The following is a 5,719-nucleotide window of genomic DNA, read 5'->3' on the forward strand; positions in this document are numbered from 1 at the left end:
TAGCTACTCTCACCCAGGCCGATCAGCTCCAACACTACATGGCAACGCTTGACTTCACACATGTGATAGGAAGGAGGGGAAGTGGGAGCTACACTGTGCCATGCTGCTGTTGGGGACAGAAGGTTGTCCGTGGAGGAGGAGGTGAATAAATGCCTTGTGTGAGAAACAGGCCGAATACAAGGCAGGGATGGCTTTTTGGGAGAAATAATCATGACTAGATATCTTCCAGTGAGTTTGAGTACACATCATCAGCTCCCTAAAGGCAGCAAGCTCTACTAAATGGTATAGCAGTGACTGCACCGCCAGCAACTTGGCCAGCTAATATGTTCAGCTAATAAACCACACTAAGGATTTGCAAAGAAGAGTGCTATTTATTATTGATATCCTAGCAATATGCCACCAATGTTTGAGGTAACACAAGCCCTTTAATGGTGACAGGGCACGTGACTTGTATTCTTTGCAATATATACATCAGAAGACATTGTTAGGCAGCAAGTCCTACAAAAAATTGCCACATCTGCCACATTTTTTTTTACAATTTGAACATTATAATGGTTTCTCCCTTGTGCGATTTTTCAGATGCCTAACAAGAACCCATTTCCAGTTTCCCACATTCTGAACAAGAAAATGGTTATTTCCCTGTGTGAGTTCTCTGATGATGTTTAACAAGAGCCCTTTTCTGGCTGAAACATTTCCCACATTGTGAACATGAAAATGCCTTTTCTCTATCATGAGTTCTCTGATGATTAAGAAGAGTTGATTTATGGGTAAAACATTTTCCACATGCTGAGCATGAAAATGGCTTCTCTCCTGTGTGAGTTCTTAGATGTTCCAAAAGAAAGTATTTCTGACTAAAACACTTTCCACATTCAGAACATAAAAATGGCTTTTCCCCTGTGTGAGTTGTCTGATGTCTAACAAGACCCGCCATCTGGGTAAAACCTTTCCCACATTCTGAGCATGAAAATGGCTTCTCTCCTGTGTGAGTTCTTAGATGACTCACAAGTTTTGATTCGTGGATAAAACACTTTCCACATTCTGAACATGAAAACGGCTTTTTACTTGAGTGACATTGTAGATGTTTCGCAAGTTTCGAATTCTGGGTAAAACATTTCCCACATTCTGAGCATGAAAACGGCTTCTCTCCTGTGTGAATTCTTAAATGTTCCACAAGAAATGATTTCTGACTAAAAGATTTCCCACATTCTAAACATGAAAATGACTTCTCTCGTTTGTGAGTACTCTGGTGATGAAGAAGAGTTGATTTATGCGTAAAACATCTTCCACATGCTGAGCATGAAAACGGCTTCTCTCCTGTGTGAATTCTTAAATGTTCCACAAGAAATGATTTCTGCCTAAAAGATTTCCCACATTCAGAACATGAAAATGGCTTCTCTCCTGTGTGAGTTGTCTGATGTCTAACAAGACCTGTTTTCTGGCTAAAACATTTCCCACATTCAGAACATGAAAATGGCTTCTCTCCTGTGTGAGTTGTCTGATGTCTAACAAGACCTGTTTTCCTGCTAAAACATTTTCCACATTCTGTACATGAAAATACATTTTTCCTTGAGTGACTTCGTAGATGTCCCACAAGATCTGATTTCTGGGTAAAGCATCTCCCATCTTCTGAACATGAAAAAGACTTCTCCCCTGTGTGATTTCTCTGATGTTTTTCAAGAGAACCCTTCCACATAAAACATTTCCCACATTCTGAACATGTATATGGCTTCTCCGCTTTGTGAGCTCTTTGATGTCTAACTAAAAGTAATTTCCTGGTAAAAGACTTTCCACATTCAGCGCATAAAAATGTCCCCTTCTCTATGTGATTTTTCTCATGCAAAGGAAGATTAGGTTTCTTTTTAAAATGTTTCCCACGTAAAAATATTTTCCCCCATCTATGTCCAGTTATTTGTTTGAAAATCAGTGATTGATTAGCTGAAGGTTTCTTGTGACCAGCGGTATCGGTGGATATATCTCCACTGTGAAGGACTGAGGGTACATTAGGAGTTATTGAATTAGCTTGTGTGATATTGCTATCTTCTTCTTCATGATAGGAAGATAAATGGAGATGTCCATGGGAGTCGATCATCCCATCTTTACCTGGAAAAAGATACAAAATTTTCATATTTTCACAGAGAAATTAACAGATTTTTTTAAATGAATAAATCAACCTTTATTGAGACAATAGTAAGCAAGTAAACAAAGTAAATAGTAACCAGGACACAGAACAATTTCAGTAAGTACAGAATTATATTTAAAAAATCCCACTTTAGCAAAAAAAAATTGCAACTTTTCTCCCTTCCCAAAAATGTAAATGAGGTCTACGCAGTCCGACACATGTAACAATACCAACACCAGCGTAACATCAGCGTAACTATAGCCATAGCACTTGCTATAGGCCAAGAGGTTAGGGGGTTCTATCAGGTGCTATAATGTGGGTTTTCTGATATACTCCATTATGTATGTATTATATGCTATTATACCTTTTTTGATTATTGCTACATATGCTGCTGTTTTCATTTTCTTACACTAGGTGGTCTAATATTGCTATGGGACCATGTGAATTATAGTTAAGCCCCTTACCAAAAAACTGGTGTATGTTCTACCTAAAATATACAAATTCACTTTTTGGTGCATAGACAGTGTACTAAGAGTGGCGTATGAAGACAGCATAAGACTACATCTCTCTGGTGTCTCTAATATGAAAGGAGAAATATGTATCTGCACATTTGACAAATTTCTGATTGGAACGCTTCGTCCTTTTCTGTGCCGGTTGCTTAACCCTTTCACTACCGGAGTTTTTTTTTGTTTTTCTTTCGTTTTTGTGTTTTAATTTTTCTTCCCTATCTTCCTTGAGCCATAATTTTTTATATTTCCATTCACATAGCTTTATGAGGGCTTATTTTTTCCGGGACAAGTTGTACTTTCTAATGCCACCATTTATTATGGCATACAATGTAGTGGGGTGGAATTGAAAAAAAATTGAATTTTTTTATAATAAAATAAATCATAGTTCCTCCACCATTTTACAGATTTTGTTCCCACGGCGTTCCCACTTTATTCTCTGGGTCAGTACGATTACAAAGATACCCCATACGTGTATTTTTTTTTAATGTCTAAATAGTGTAAAAATACATTTTCATTTTTAATTTTTTTTTTTTTTTATATCACCATATTCTGACCCCCATAACTTTTTTATAGTTATATCTACTGAGCTGTCTGGGGGCTCATTTTTTGCAGAACAATCTGTAGTTTTTATTGATAACATTTTGGAGGGTGTCTGACTTTTTGATAATATGTTATTACATTTTTTGGGGTAAGAAAAGCAATGAAAAAATGGCAAATTGGTCATTTTGACCTTTTTTTCCATTCCGTCATTGACCATATTTTTGGGTATTTATTTTTTTATTATATGGAGGGAGGTGATTTAAACTTTTATATATTTTTTTAACAGTTTTTTTTATTTTTTGTAATGGTTTTGAAGCTCATACAGGTCCTTCTAAAAAAATTAGCATATTGTGATAAAGTTCATTATTTTCTGTAATGTACTGATAAACATTAGACTTTCATATATTTTAGATTCATTACACACAACTGAAGTAGTTCAAGCCTTTTCTTGTTTTAATATTGATGATTTTGGCATACAGCTCATGAAAACCCAAAATTCCTATCTCAAAAAATTTGCATATTTCATCCGACCAATAAAAGAAAAGTGTTTTTAATACAAAAAAAGTCAACCTTCAAATAATTAAGTTCAGTTATGCACTTAATACTTGGTCGGGAATCCTTTTGCAGAAATGACTGCTTCAATGCGGCGTGGCATGGAGGCAATCAGCCTGTGGCACTGCTGAGGTGTTATGGAGGCCCAGGATGCTTCGATAGCGGCCTTAAGCTCATCCAGAGTGTTGGGTCTTGCATCTCTCAACTTTCTCTTCCCAATATCCCACAGATTCTCTATAGGGTTCAGGTCAGGAGAGTTGGCAGGCCAATTGAGCACAGTAATACCATGGTCAGTAAACCATTTACCAGTGGTTTTGGCACTGTGAGCAGGTGCCAGGTCGTGCTGAAAAATGAAATCTTCATCTCCATAAAGCTTTTCAGCAGATGGAAGCATGAAGTGCTCCAAAATCTCCTGATAGCTAGCTGCATTGACCCTGCCCTTGATAAAACACAGTGGACCAACACCAGCAGCTGACATGGCACCCCAGACCATCACTGACTGTGGGTACTTGACACTGGACTTCAGGCATTTTGGCATTTCCCTCTCCCCAGTCTTCCTCCAGACTCTGGCACCTTGATTTCCGAATGACATGCAAAATTTGCTTTCATCTGAAAAAAGTACTTTGGACCACTGAGCAACAGTCCAGTGCTGCTTCTCTGTAGCCCAGGTCAGTCGCTTCTGCCGCTGTTTCTGGTTCAAAAGTGGCTTGACCTGGGGAATGCGGCACCTGTAGCCCATTTCCTGCACACGCCTGTACACGGTGGCTCTGGATGTTTCTACTCCAAACTCAGTCCACTGCTTCCGCAGGTCCCCCAAGGTCTGGAATCGGTCCTTCTCCACAATCTTCCTCAGGGTCCGGTCACCTCTTCAGCGTTTTCTGCCACACTTTTTCCTTCCCACAGACTTCCCACTGAGGTGCCTTGATACAGCACTCTGGGAACAGCCTATTTGTTCAGAAATTTCTTTCTGTGTCTTACCCTCTTGCTTAAGGGTGTCAATGATGGCCTTCTGGACAGCAGTCAGGTCGGCAGTCTTACCCATGATTGCGGTTTTGAGTAATGAACCAGGCTGGGAGTTTTAAAAAGCCTCAGGAATCTTTTGCAGGTGTTTAGAGTTAATTAGTTGATTCAGATGATTAGGTTAATAGCTCGTTTAGAGAACCTTTTCATGATATGCTAATTTTTTGAGATAGGAATTTTGGGTTTTCATGAGCTGTATGCCAAAATCATCAATATTAAAACAAGAAAAGGCTTGAACTACTTCAGTTGTGTGTAATGAATCTAAAATATATGAAAGTCTAATGTTTATCAGTAAATTACAGAAAATAATGAACTTTATCACAATATGCTAATTTTTTGAGAAGGACCTGTATATGAGCCTATAAAATCAGGGTTTTTTTATTTTTCATTTTGAACGATCATGTAGAACTCTTTCTAATGAGACTAATTGATTCACTATTCCACTCATCCCTGATCGTATTGCCTGAAGTTTTATTATGTTCTCCAGGCGCCGGACCCTCTTCATTGATCAATAGGAAATACACACAGTGACTGAATATATTGGCCCTGATTTACCATACCTTCACTCCAGAATTTGCATTTTTACACCACTCACTCCAGTTTTGTAATATGGGTTATCTATGTTAACCACTTCACATCCGGGCCATTTGACCCCTTCCTGACCAGGCCTAATTTTGCAAATCTGACATATATCTCACTTTATGTGGTAATAACTTTGGAATGCTTTTACTTATCCAAGCCATTCAGAGATTGTTTTCTCGTGACACATTGTACTTCATGACAGTCATAAATTTGAGTCAAAATATTTCACCTTTATTTATGAAAATATCCCAAATTTACCAAAAATGTAGAAAAATTTGCAATTTTCTAAATTTCTATTTCTCTGCTTTTAAAACAGAAAGTGATACCTCATAAAATATTTATTACTTAACATTTCCCATATGTCTACTTTATGTTGGCATCATTTTGGAAATGTCAT

At 37.8% G+C, this 5,719-nt stretch overlaps 1 long non-coding RNA gene across 1 annotated transcript; it reads right to left on the bottom strand.

Moving 5' to 3' along the window:
• Positions 1-586: 586 nt before the first annotated feature.
• LOC120999783 lies at positions 587-1,469 on the bottom strand. Its single transcript, XR_005778648.1, has 2 exons — positions 1,305-1,469; positions 587-931 (listed from the first exon to the last, which is right to left on the bottom strand). It is a non-coding gene; the product is annotated as an uncharacterized LOC120999783 (long non-coding RNA).
• Between the last annotated feature and the right edge of the window lie 4,250 nt (positions 1,470-5,719).

Source organism: Bufo bufo, chromosome 4 (genome assembly GCF_905171765.1).
Source record: "Bufo bufo chromosome 4, aBufBuf1.1, whole genome shotgun sequence".
Taxonomy (NCBI): Eukaryota; Metazoa; Chordata; class Amphibia; order Anura; family Bufonidae; genus Bufo; species Bufo bufo.